Source organism: Halichoerus grypus, chromosome 6 (assembly GCF_964656455.1).
Source record: "Halichoerus grypus chromosome 6, mHalGry1.hap1.1, whole genome shotgun sequence".
Lineage (NCBI taxonomy): Eukaryota > Metazoa > Chordata > Mammalia > Carnivora > Phocidae > Halichoerus > Halichoerus grypus.
This window is the reverse complement of record NC_135717.1, coordinates 77,538,349-77,550,972: the sequence shown is the minus strand read 5'-3', so window position 1 is coordinate 77,550,972 and position 12,624 is coordinate 77,538,349. Positions and strand designations below refer to the sequence as shown.

The 12,624-nt window shown below is 48.0% G+C and overlaps 1 long non-coding RNA gene across 1 annotated transcript; it reads right to left on the bottom strand.

The window, feature by feature from the left end:
• Positions 1-5: 5 nt before the first annotated feature.
• Positions 6-5,757, bottom strand: LOC118552339 (uncharacterized). The gene is made up of 4 exons (XR_004925486.2): positions 5,335-5,757; positions 3,464-3,601; positions 811-960; positions 6-203 (listed from the first exon to the last, which is right to left on the bottom strand). It is a non-coding gene; the product is annotated as an uncharacterized LOC118552339 (long non-coding RNA).
• Positions 5,758-12,624: the final 6,867 nt, after the last annotated feature.

Below are 12,624 nucleotides of genomic sequence, written 5' to 3'. Positions count from 1 at the left end.
ACTAGCTATTACTCTTACTATTAGGAACAAAAGAATTCAGAGATTTCAGTTTAAAACTCATGTTGACCTTCCCTTCTTCTTGCATCCTACAGCCCACCCGGTCACCTCTGGTTTATTCACTGCGTTCTTGGTAAAGCACAGGTGATGGGGACACTCTCTGCAGGCTTCTCTGTGTTGCCATGTCCAGTCTCGGGCTCCAGGATCTGGAACCGAGAGAGAGAGAGGAAGGCAGAGCTCAGGGATGATCCACGAAGGGAGATGTTATATTCTAGAAAAGGAGGCAGTAGTTCCTGGGACACACTGATCCAGGTGCACTGGAGTGATCAGCCTGCAGGTGACCCAGTAAATCATCCCATAAAGACACCGGTTTTATTCTAGAAAAGTTTACTTCTGGGGAAATAGTGGAATTAGGGAGTCCACTTGGGTTATAATGAGCAAATTATGTTGCAAAAACAATCTAGAAGAGATTCTGTCAGAATCAGAATCATGGCCATGTATATGACTTTAGGGCCTAAAGAAGAACCTCCTGACTTGTCATCAAAGAACATCAGACCTCGGGTTATTTCGCCCTATTCCTCACGCTATTACTCAGATTCCTTTGGTTGACATTTTCAAGATGAATAGTCCATGAAAGAAAGTGATTGAAGTCGACTGGCCTACAAAAGATCCAAACCATGTCCTTGGCTTCATTAGCTGGCATTTAGCCAAACGAACTTGGTCACACAGATCAACCATGATAATAAGGGTTTGGGACACGGGCTGGCACTATGGCTCTTCCCTACATCACCGTCGTAACTCCTGGAGGGTTACCTTATGTCAGGTGCTCCAAGTGTTTAAGAGCCGAAATCCAGTTCATCTTTAGAAACTTCAGGAAATTAGCCGTGAGAGACTAGTCCAGAGAAAGTGACTTCAATGTTCACGAAAGGAGAGGCATCATCCCTGAATTCTTTTGAGGTCTTCCTGCAGAGTCATGGCAAGGGGATTGAGTAAATATTAAATATTTTCTTTCTGACCTAGGGAGCAAGTCATGTGTTCAAATACCAATGCGATTGTTGCAGCCACTGACCACCAAGGTTAGGAAAGATTGAATCGTCCAAATAGATTGGGATAAAGTTATAGTTACATGTGTGTTAAGCCCTGGTGAGCTGGCAGTTGTCTGTGATGTGGCCAGAAATGTGTAGGAATGTGGCTGGAAAATCTGAAGACCAACCCAAGACCGTGAGCTTCTGCTCAGAAACCACACACTGGGGATGCCTGGGCAGCTCAATTAGTTAAGTGGCTGCCTTCAGCTCAGGTCATGATCCTGGGATCAAGTCCCGCATCGGGTTTCTTGCTCAGTGGGGAGCCTGCTTCCCCTCTGCTTGCTTATCCCCCTGCTTGTGTTCTCTCTCTGACAAATAAATAAATAAAATCTTAAAAAAAAAAAAAAAAAGAAACCACACACTGTTAGAGCATGGACAGAATGTGGCAGTCAGAGCTCCTGCTCTTCCAGATGAGGACCTCCAAATCTTGAGCAGGTCCCAAACGTCAGTGTGCTGTAAAAATGCAGAGTCCCAGGCCTCCAGCCTCAGAGCTTTGTATCTAGTTGGTCTGGGGTAGAGCTGGGGCAACTGTCTGAATCTTTAACAAGGCCCTGAGGGGCTCCTCTGCTGGTGGTCCAGAGCCTGCCCTGGACCTATGGTCAGGATGAGCTGGCCCACGATCCACAGGGAGAGAGGCATCCAGGTCCTCTCGGCTACCCTGTGTAGGATTTTTCTAGTACCTGAAATGTATTATGATTAACACGTAGTCTGACTGAAGGATCATGGATGTGATGGATCATGGATGTAATGCCTGGATGTAAAGCAGTCCTAGCCATCCCAGGGATCCTTTCTATTGAGGGGAAAAAGCATTCTGGCACAGAGCAGAACTGGTTTGCCCTGGGATGTTCTACGTCCCTCCTCTGCCTGGGAGCGGTAGGGGGAAGCCTACAGATCTATTACAAATATAGTAAGGTAATATTCTCTTAGCTATTTGTTTGCATGTATCCATCTTGTCTTCAAGATAAAATTAGGAGAGCGGTATGTCTGACTGCCTCCATTTAAAAGTCGACAAGAGGGCGCCTGGGTGGCTCAGTCGTTAAGCGTCTGCCTTCGGCTCAGGTCATGATCCCAGGGTCCTGGGATCGAGTCCCGCATCGGGCTCCCTGCTCTGCGGAAGCCTGCTTCTCCCTCTCCCACTCCCCCTGCTTGTGTTCCTGCTCTCGCTATGTCTCTCTCTGTCAAAAAAATAAATAAATCTTTAAAAAAATAAAAAATAAAAATAAAAGTCGACAAGAGGGTCGGAAGGCAGCCACAGCTAGGCTTAAGGTGAGGGCAGGCCTCTGTTCACAAAGGCATTCTGATGGAAGTCGCTCAAGAATTTGGATTCGAAACCCTAGTTTGGAGAACTCAGTTCTCAGTCGGCTGCTCTCTATCTCAGGAGGTGAGAAACAAAACTTGCTCTGCTTATTCCTCCCTGCTTGCTGTCTCACTTTGTCATCTGTGGCTGAGAGGGCTCCACGACACACGGCTCTCCCAGCTGCAGTCGTTCATCAAAAAAGAAACCTACTGCTTGGGCAGAGAGCCACACGATCGCAAGAAGGTGGAAGAAAATAGTTATTTCCATCTTAAAACGGGCTCTGACGCATAGCCAGACCCCACTGACACTGGTCACATGTATCTCAGGAGAACTTCAGTGTGTACATGCGTGTCCGTGGGTGGGTGTGTGGGGGTGTGCATGCGTGCTCATGCACACCCATGCACGCAGGAATGGATGTTTCTCATCAGTTTTGGAGGGGATGTGGGGAGGCACTTGAGGCAAGGAAGCTGTAACAAAAAAGTAAAAATCACTGTCACCCCTTCTGGCCGAAATGCTGCAGAATATGGATGGTCCGTCTTTACTGGAAGTCCTTGCGCTCTGGTTGGCGAGTGATGACAAGCTTCCTATCTCTGGAAGGAATGTTGGGAAGCTGAGAAGGGCCACCTGAGCCGCTCTTGCTTGCTAAATATTCTTGGTAGTCCTTTATTATTCTGGAATCCCTGCACTGTATTTATACCAAAACAATAAGTAAAGGATGCTTTAATTCCTGGTTTTACAGAAGATTTGTGGGTAATTTGCCCATAAGCAGGAAGGTTTTGCATAGATGTGAGGGTCAGACATTAGGCAACAGCAAGACTGAGCTCTCAGCTCTCGCACAGCTAATTTTCTAGATTCTTTGGGCATTCATCCTATAGATTATCCACATTCTTTTCTTTCTCCCTCCTGCTGTCTGCCTTTTGGTCTTCAATCTGTTCATTTGCAACTCCAGCACAGGCAGCGACAGAAGACAGAACCAAATCAGTTCATTTGGGCCTCCTAAGTAGTTTTGATAAATAACTGAGTGGGAAAAGGAGGGGCTAAAATTAGATTTTAAAATTATCTGTGAATTCAATGTGTCACTTACGTGTATTATCTACTGCTCCCCAGGATAACTGAAAATAGATGGAAGCTGTCTGCAGCCGAAGTAGGTAGGAAACCACAGTGTCTGTGAAGACAGAGTTTGCCTCCGTGTGGGGCCTCTCAACAAAGCATCAGAAGGGGCCTGCAAAAGAAATACGCTACAGGAAGGGTGATTTTTTTTTTTTAAGATTTATTTATCAACCTTAGAGAAAGAGAGAGAGCACAAACAAGGGGAGGGGCAGAGGGAGAGAAAGAGGGGAAGCAGACTCCCCGGCTGAGGAGGGAGCCCAGTTGGGGGAGGGGGTGCGGCTCGATCCTGTGACCCTGAGATCTGAGCAGAAACCAAGAGTCCAAGGTCCAGCTGACTGAGCCACCCAGGTGCCCCAGGGTAAACTTTTTAATTCAGTTATAAAGTCAAAAGGAAGAGGTATTGTTTTAAGTGGCCCTGTGTCTCCAGTATATTTTCTAAGACTTGGGGTGTTGGGTCAACCAGCCCTTCCGCTGGTACTCGATTTGAAGTTTATGTCCTTTTCTCATATACTTATGTTATTTCCAGAGACCGTTTGAGTAGAAAGGAAGTTTCATAGAGGATTTTTTAAAAAAGATTTTATTTATTTATTTGACAGAGACAGAGAGAGAGGGAGCACAAGCAGGGGGAGTGGGAGAGGGAGAAGCAGGCTTCCTGCTGAGCAGGTAGCCCGATGTGGGGCTCGACCCCAGGACCCTGGGATCATGACCTGAGCCGAAGGCAGCCGCTTAACAACTGAGCCACCCAGGCGCCCCCATAAAGGATTTTTAAAAATCTCTTTTGTTTCCAGCTGTGTCTCCTAGAACCTTAAAAAGTGCCTCGCACAGAGAAAGCATTCAATAAATACTTGCTGAATGAATGAATAAAAGATGATTTTTACTAAACAGATGAGGAAATTGAGGGATAAGATTAACTGCCCAGGCCACTGTGTAGTTTGTTCTCTCAAAGCTGTAAGCAACAGAAATCAACTTGAATCAGCTTCAAGGGAGGGAGGCAGTATAAGGGTTCAGGAGAGTCTTAGTGACTCCAGGGTCTTTGGGAGCTGAAGGCAGACACCCCTGGCTCTCTCTCCCTCCCCCTCCTTCTTCTCTGCGGTCCGCTTCCCTCTGTGTCTCTGCAGACCAGCTTCCTCTGCTCCTCATGGCGGGAAACATGGCAGCCAACAGCATCCGAAATAACAGGCTCTGGCTCCAGCCATGGGAAATTGATTCCAAATTTCTACTGACCCTTGTGCCAAATTCCCAGGCAAGGGGCTCCTGGGCCAGGGCTCCCTCCACCATCCCGTGACCTTACAGGGGTTCAAGTCAATGAAGTGGAAGGGTTTAAAAATTCATCGAAAGAGGAGAAGCTGCTCGATCCTCATCAGTTTCTGTGCTGATGGTTAGATCAGACAACACGTAATCTAGCTTGCTGTTGTGCATGCAAATACCTAAGTTTTTACCCTGGAAATGCTCATGAAGAGTCTTTTATTGTTGAAATGCCTAATTATGGGACAAGTCCTGAAACTCTTCTCAAAGAGGCAAAAACATGAGCCCAATGGTGTGAAGAGGAAGGCTCCCGTTCCCCAAATCACTTCTGGGAGGAGGAGGATACCCATTGCCGTGTCTGATAGAGTTGAGGGAGTGAAGTTGCTAGGAAGCAGATGACTAGACTAGACTCAGTGACGACCCCTGGCTGACATGCCATCCCCCAGATGTAGCGATTTTGTATACTGTTATTTTATACTGTCATTCCTGTTCATGATTTAGAGATATCTTCCCGTTAATGGGGTACATCTACAGTGTCAATCGCTTCCATCATCCTTTTCCCAGTTCTTCGAGGTCTGAGTACACGCCAAAAAGAAATACCTGAGAGGGATAAGGACTACGAGATTTTTCTGTAAATCTTCCACAGCTCCCGAGAGCAGTGACACAGCAAACGTCTGAAACTGTACACGGGTCCCACATATGGCCAGCCTTGTCTTTTTCGCTCCGAGAGCACGAGCCATCCAGCCTTCAGATCTTAAGTTGTGGGCAGGGAGGACACATTTGTAAGGTAGGAAGCAGTTCCTCTCCCACACTTGCAAGGTGCTATGTTTCCTTCCTTGTTTTGGGTTCTAACTGGCTGATGCAAGAGCTCCTCGCGGTCCTCCGCCTGCCGCAGAGTGCGGGCTCAGGCCGCCCCCGCGCCGGGCTGCGCTGCCGTCCTGCCGGCCACACGGTGTCGCTGTTCTATCAGTTCTGGCCACACGTCTTCGGGGCTCACACCTTCGCTCAACATTTGGGCCGTGGGGTCCTGGTGCAGATGACAGAAACAGAATCTGAACAGCAGCAAAGCTGAGTTTTAGAGTTTTCGTTTGGACGGATTTGGGAAGAGTTAAGCGTTGTTTTACTTATTTTTTAAAGATGGAGTGTGGAAGGTAGTGCAGTCAAGAAAACCATGAGATTACAAAAATCAAGCAACCATGGCGGGGGGGGGGGGGGGGGGAGCGGGGAACAAAAGGAAACCGTGAGAATGGTGGCTAGTCTTGCTCGGCTGGGCCAATGAACATGAGCGATGACAATGGACTGCGGGCCAGGGAAATGGCTGCGTCCCGGGCATGTGTTTAGCCGTGGTTTATTCCCTGCTCCTAACTAGTTTCCATGCAGCCAAATACTTTGCATGCCTGAAGGTTATCATCATAGAGGTGGGGAATAATTATAGCTACCAATTATCGAATGCTTGTTGTATACCAGCTGCTTTACATACATTATATACAATTCTCTCAGGACCTCTGTAGGCTAGGCATTCTTAACCACACGTGACAGATGGGAAAACCAAGACTCAGAGAGGTTAAGTAACATCATTTGACTCACACAGCTAATAACTGATGCTGACACCAGAGCTCTTTCTGGTTCCTCAGTGGATTTCTAGGTAATTACAGCATCTAGTCACCCGAAACAAGAGGTGCCCATTTCCTTCTAAGTCTCAAGGTGTGTACAGTAATCTTCCCCATCTGGCCACCATGAATTTTAAATGAGAAGAGCGACTGAGGAAATTTCTTTTGATGGAGCACATAGTGGAGGGAACTTCGTGATCACGAGTCTAAAGTAACAGGACAGGGGCGCCTGGCTGGCTCAGCTGGCGGAGGATGTGACTCTTGATCGTGACTCTTGATCTTGGGGTTGTGAGTTCGAGCCCCATGCTGGATGTAGAGATCAGTTAAAAATAAAATCTTTTTTTTTTTTAAGATTTTATTTATTTATTTGACAAAGAGAGACACAGCAAGAAAGGGAACACAAGCAAGGGGAGTGGGAGAGGGAGAAGCAGGCCTCCTGCCGAGCAGGGAGCCCGATGCGGGACTTGATCCCAGGACCCTGAGATCATGACCTGAGCCGAAGGCAGACTCTTAACGAATGAGCCACCCAGGTGCCCCATAAATAAAATCTTAAAAAGAAAAATAAAGTAAAAGGACAAGGCACACAGGGCTAATGACAGAAAATCAGGCACAAAATGACCTGAGTATATTGACATACATGTTGAAGCACAGAGAAAACTGTGTATTGCTGACTTGAGGAGTTACATGCCTAGGACAATGCAACCAACTAGGCAGCTCACAGTTAGTATGAATTATAGAGCTGCCTCCTGGTGGGGTCATTATACACAAGAGTTGGCTTTTTCTTTTCTTTTTTTTAAAGTAAGCTCCAGGGGCGCCTGGGTGGCTCAGTTGGTTAAGCAGCTGCCTTTGGCTAGGGTCACGATCCCGGGGTCTTGGGATCGAGCGCTGTGTCTGGCTCCCTGCTCGGCGGAGAGCCTGCTTCTCCCTTTCCCTCTGCCTGCCACTCTGCCTACTTGTGTTCTCTCTCTATCTCTCTGTCAAATAAATAAATAAAATCTTTAAAAAAAAATAAAATAAAATAAAAAATAAATAAAGTAAGCTCCACACCCAACGTGGGGCTTGAACTTATGACTCTGAGCTCAAGAGTGGCATGCTCTACCAACTGAGTCAGCCAAGGTGCCCTGGCTTTTTTTTTTTTCCCTCTGAAAATCTTAATTTGTTTTGGCAATGTAACTAAGCCCTCAGGCTAGGCAAGACATTATGGCCCTTGGAGAAAGCACCAAGCTAGCAGGACGCAGTAAGATGGATGCCACATGGAAAAGGGATGAGCCGCACAGATGAAGGGGGGTAAGTTTCAGGTGTCAAGGCCCAAGTCCTAAGAGGGAGAGGATGAATTGGCCCAGCCTTAATGTGGCGCTTAAAGAGAAAAAATACCCTTCCTTTCAATTATCAGGGAGAGGTCTGAGGGGAAGGGGGCAAGTTGCTCATGGCTTTCCCCTCCCTGGACCTACAGCATCTGTGAGCAGAGGAAACAATGGGATTGGGCTGGTGGGAGACCAAGAGTGGGAAAGGGGAGTCACATAGTTCCCTGGGTTGATGAGTCAAACCCCGGGCTTGGCCTTCATCCCCCAGGGCCAGAGCAACATCTCTTCCTTCTGAGGAGATGGCTTGAGCTCGCGGGACTGGGAACGTCAGCTTTCGCACCTTCCCCAGGATCCTTCGTTATTGGGATTCCCTTGTGTCTCAAAAACCTTGGAGCAGTGAAGTCTCTCTCCAGGAATTTCCTTTCCAGTCAGTAAGCGGCCAAGTCTCCTGGCAGAAATGTCCTTTCCATACCAGGAGGGTGGAAATCTGGCCAGCCCTCAGGAAGGCCCCCCTCCGCCCCCCCAGGCTCAGCACAGAAAATGGTCACTCTCTACTGTGCTGCTTCCCTCAAATTTACACACAGGGAAACTCCCTTTCCATCGCCTCTCCTAGGTATTAGGAGTCTGAGGTTTTGAATAATAGTGCTCTTCATAATTCACAAGTGCTCTGGAAATGTCTGCTAGTGAACAGACAAAACCACAAACTGAGCTTCTGAACTTCCTCTCCTAATGTGCTCTTCCAGCCCGTTAGTCTCCGCACCAGGACTTAAATCTTCATCACAAAAAATAATTTCTTTTCTTTTTCTTTTTTTTTTTTTTTAAGATTTTATTTATTTATTTGAGAGAGAGAGAATGAGAGACAGAGAGCATGAGAGGGAGGAGGGTCAGAGGGAGAAGCAGACTCTCCGCCGAGCAGGGAGCCCGATGCGGGACTCGATCCCGGGACTCCAGGATCATGACCTGAGCCGAAGGCAGTCGCTTAACCAACTGAGCCACCCAGGCGCCCCACAAAAAATAATTTCTATCACAAGAAAAGGAGATAACCTGAAATACTTTTTTTCTTTAAGATTTTATTTGTTTATGTGACAGAGAGAGAGAGAGCACAAGCAGGGGGAGCAGCAGAGGCAGAGGGAGAAGCAGGCTCCCTGCGTGGCAGGGAGCCCAACGCGGGGCTCGATCCCAGGACCCTGTGATCATGACCTGAGCTGAAGGCAGCCGCTTAACCAACTGAGCCGCCCAGGCGCCCTTCCCCTTTTTATTAAGAATACTTTTGAGGGGCCCCTGGGTGGCTCAGTCGGTTAAGCGTCTGCCTTCGGCTCGGGTCATGATCCCAGGGTCGTGGGATCGAGCCCCGCATCGGGCTCCCTGCTCAGCGGGAAGCCTGCTTCTCCCTCTTCCACCCCCTCTGCTTGTGTTCCCTCTCTTGCTGTGTCTCTCTCTGTCAAATAAATAAAATCTTTAAAAAAAAAAAAAAAAGAATACTTTTGAATTACACGACATATTTAGCCACTGAAAGGCCCCCTCCCCAAACTCAGTACAGCCTTGGCACTTGGCCGTGCGGCTGGTATAGCCAGACCAGTCAAGGCGTGGAGCCTGCATGGGGTCAGACACGCTATGGGGACAGAGAGCAGGACGCGTGGTCCGGTGTTTTGATGCCAAGTGAGAACATGGAGCTCTTCTCATTCACACTTCCCAGGTGTGCCCTGGGGAGAGGTTCCCCCGGGGTTCTGGGCTCAGAGCAGGAGTGGGGGAGTGCTGTGGAGGGAGCAGCCGGTTACTTTGGGTCCGGGGTGAGGCAGCACTCTCTCTAGGATATGGAAATGGTGACGCAAGTGGTTGTGTTCCCCTTTCGGTGGTGCTGCTAAGGAGGGCACGCTAGGCACTGCTTCCTCATTGCTGGCCCTCAATCTGGCTGAGTTGAAAATTCGGACTCCCAGGACCCAGACCTAGAGATGCTCCTGAGTGAATCTGGGGTGGGGTCTGGGAACCTGTGTTTTAAAAAGACACCTTGGGGGGCGCCTGAGTGGCTCAGTTGGTTAAGCGTCTGCCTTCAGCTCAGGTTATGATCCCAGGGTCCTGGGATAGAGCCCCGCATCGGGCTCCCTGCTCGGCGGGAAGCCTGCTTCTCCCTCTCCGTCTGTCTGCCGCTCTGCCTACTTGTGCTCTCTATCTCTGTTAAATAAATTAAAAAAAAAAAAAAACTTTAAAAAGACACCTTGGATGATTTTGTTCTGCAGTAAAGTTTGGGAATTGCTGATAGGTTACTGTGTCCGACTACACCAAACAGTCCATGCAGTGAGATGGCTGTTTGCCGGAACAGGTGGGCTTAGAAGTGTGACCAAGACCTCAGGGTGTTAGAGGTCTGAGGATGGGAATCCGGAGTAAATCATCAATGTCTACACACTCAAGAGCAAACTGGGAGAAGGACTGGCAAACTATCCTGGATTAGAATCTCCCAAGAGACTAAGAACGGTACAGTCTGTCCCAAATCCTCCTGCATAATAACATGTGCAAGTGTAACCTCCTGAACCCATGTCCGATTTCTACTGCGGTCAGCCAGCTCCTCTGGCTTTGGAGAGTTGCACAAGACACAGTGTGCATCCCGCAGCCTTGCCCCAGCCCCTGCAGCTTCTGTGCGGATCTGTGCGGGCCTGGGAGAGAATGGCTCAGGACAAGGCTCCGAACGCTGCCGGGTCCCACGCAGGCCAGAGCCGGGCAAAGCCTGCAGTTGCCCCGTGGCACACAGTCGCTGGCTCTGCCCCAGGACCCGCCGGCAGAAGCCAACTGGGCCTTCGTGTTCTCTAACCAGCGTCCCCAGGGAGCATCTCTGTTTCTGCCTTCCACAGTTCTGAATTTGGGCTTGGCACTAAATTAAGAACTCACCCCCATAAAAACCCGGGTAACCTGGAAAGTCAGCATGACTTTCTGATGGGCACGGAGACCTGGCGTTTTAGGCCTAGGGCCAGAGACCAGTATTCTAGTCAGCTCTGTGGTGGATTGGTATTGGAAGCTTGAACAATAATACATCAGGCTTCCAGCTGGCAGCTTGCTTCCAGGCTCCTGGCCAGCTCTGCCCACCCCTGGGGGTTCTGTAAGGTTTAGCTGCCACAGAGGATGAGGAAGTAACATGGAAAATGTACACAGTTGAAAATGTACACAGTCCATTCTTGTGTTAGTTATTATTTCAGTTGTGCTGTCGACGGTCGTGAACGGACCCAATCATCTCAGGCCAGTCCCATGTTTTCTCAGCCCCCTATTGTGTTTTCCCAACAAGTAGTAAAAAATACTTTCTCGGCCAAACAAAGTTTTTTTTTTTGGTAACAAAAACAGTCAAGGTGGATATAAAGGATGTCCCTCTAACCAGACAGAGGCTTTTTGTTTACCAGGACAGGTAACTGAGAATTATAGATTTCATTCCCTAGAGAAATTTTAGAAGAGGCATTTAGATGTTTTGGGAGAATTTAGTCAAGTCTGGGGACAGGGAGAAAACCGGACATACTCCAGAGTCTCAGTTCAGCTACAGGACTCTGTGAGCCCTGCCTCCCTTGGGGAATTAACCAACCTCTAAAAAACATTATGAAGGACACAGATATGGTGCCCAAGACCTGGCTTCCCAAGCAACAAGCTAAGTGATCCCTCACAGTTTCCCTAGCAATAAAACAGGGATAATAATATCTTTAACCTCAAATAAGATAATGGATGTGAAAGCCTTTTGTAAAATATAGTCCTTTTTTAAAAGATTTTATTTATTTATTTGAGAGAGAGAGCGCAGGAGCAGGGGAGAGGGGCAGAGGGAGAGGGAGAAACAGGCTCCCCACTGAACAGGGAGCCCGATGTGGGACTCGATCCAATGACCCTGGGATCATGACCTGAGCCGAAGGCAGACGCTTAACTGACTGAGCTACCCAGGCGCCCTAATCCTTTGAAAGAGTGAGATATTGGTATAGATGTGTTGAGCCTTGGGACACCTGGGTGGCTCGGTTGGTTAAGCAGTTAAGCGTCTGCCTTCGGCTCAGGTCATGATCACAGGGTCCTGGGATCAAGCCCCACATCAGGCTCCCCGCTCAGCGGGGAGTCTGCTTCTCCCTCTCCCTCTGCTGCTCTCTCTGTCAAATAAATAAATTAAATTAAATTAAAAAAAAAAGATGTGTTGAGCCTGTTTCAAAGCAAGAGCAAAGAAAACATGATTTTTTAAAAAGTACAGGAATCATCTCTTAGCTGAAGCCAACTACAAATGCAAGGAATTTAACCTGGATCTAGTTTGGTCTTTGGTATACCTCGAAATCCACCATTCTTTCCTATGTCAGCTGTGGTCTTTCCTGAGAGGGTCCTTAACTGAAAAATAAGTGAAAATTTATAAATTAAAATTTTCAAAAAAGTGAAAATTAAAAATTCAGTGAAAAATTCCACTCCTCTTTAAAAAGGAGCCACTTTTTAGAGCTGCAGTCTGTTTACCATTGTTTCTGGGGTCCAAGACCTTAGGAAACTTCAAAAGGGCCAAGGAACCTGGACTAGAGGCAGAACGGAAGTAGGCTTATCCCTGGACCCTCAGAAGATGTGGATGAGGAGCCAGAGGCTCAAAGGAATTCTGGAATTTACTCTGCCTTCCTCCGAGTCTGGCTACCCTGCTCATAGCTCTCTTTCCTCTCCGGCTTCCACACCACGCCAGGGCAGTCACACAGAGGGCTGAGAATTGGGGAAGTCCCGCTCAGCCCCCCAAAAAGTCTGTAAAAGGGAAAAAGATTCCCAGGATCTCGGGTTAGAAATAGGAAGGCATTTTCTGAAGGATACATGTTTACACAGGGTGGGGTTTCTGTTACCATTGTCCAGACTAGGATTTCAGGGACACACCATGGAGTTCTTTTGGGCTGCCCTGAATAATAAAGATTACACATAGCCTTGTTTATCTAGGGGAAATGCCTTCCAGTTCTAAACAATAGACTTACAAATTCCCTTTCTGAGAACAATGCCCATTC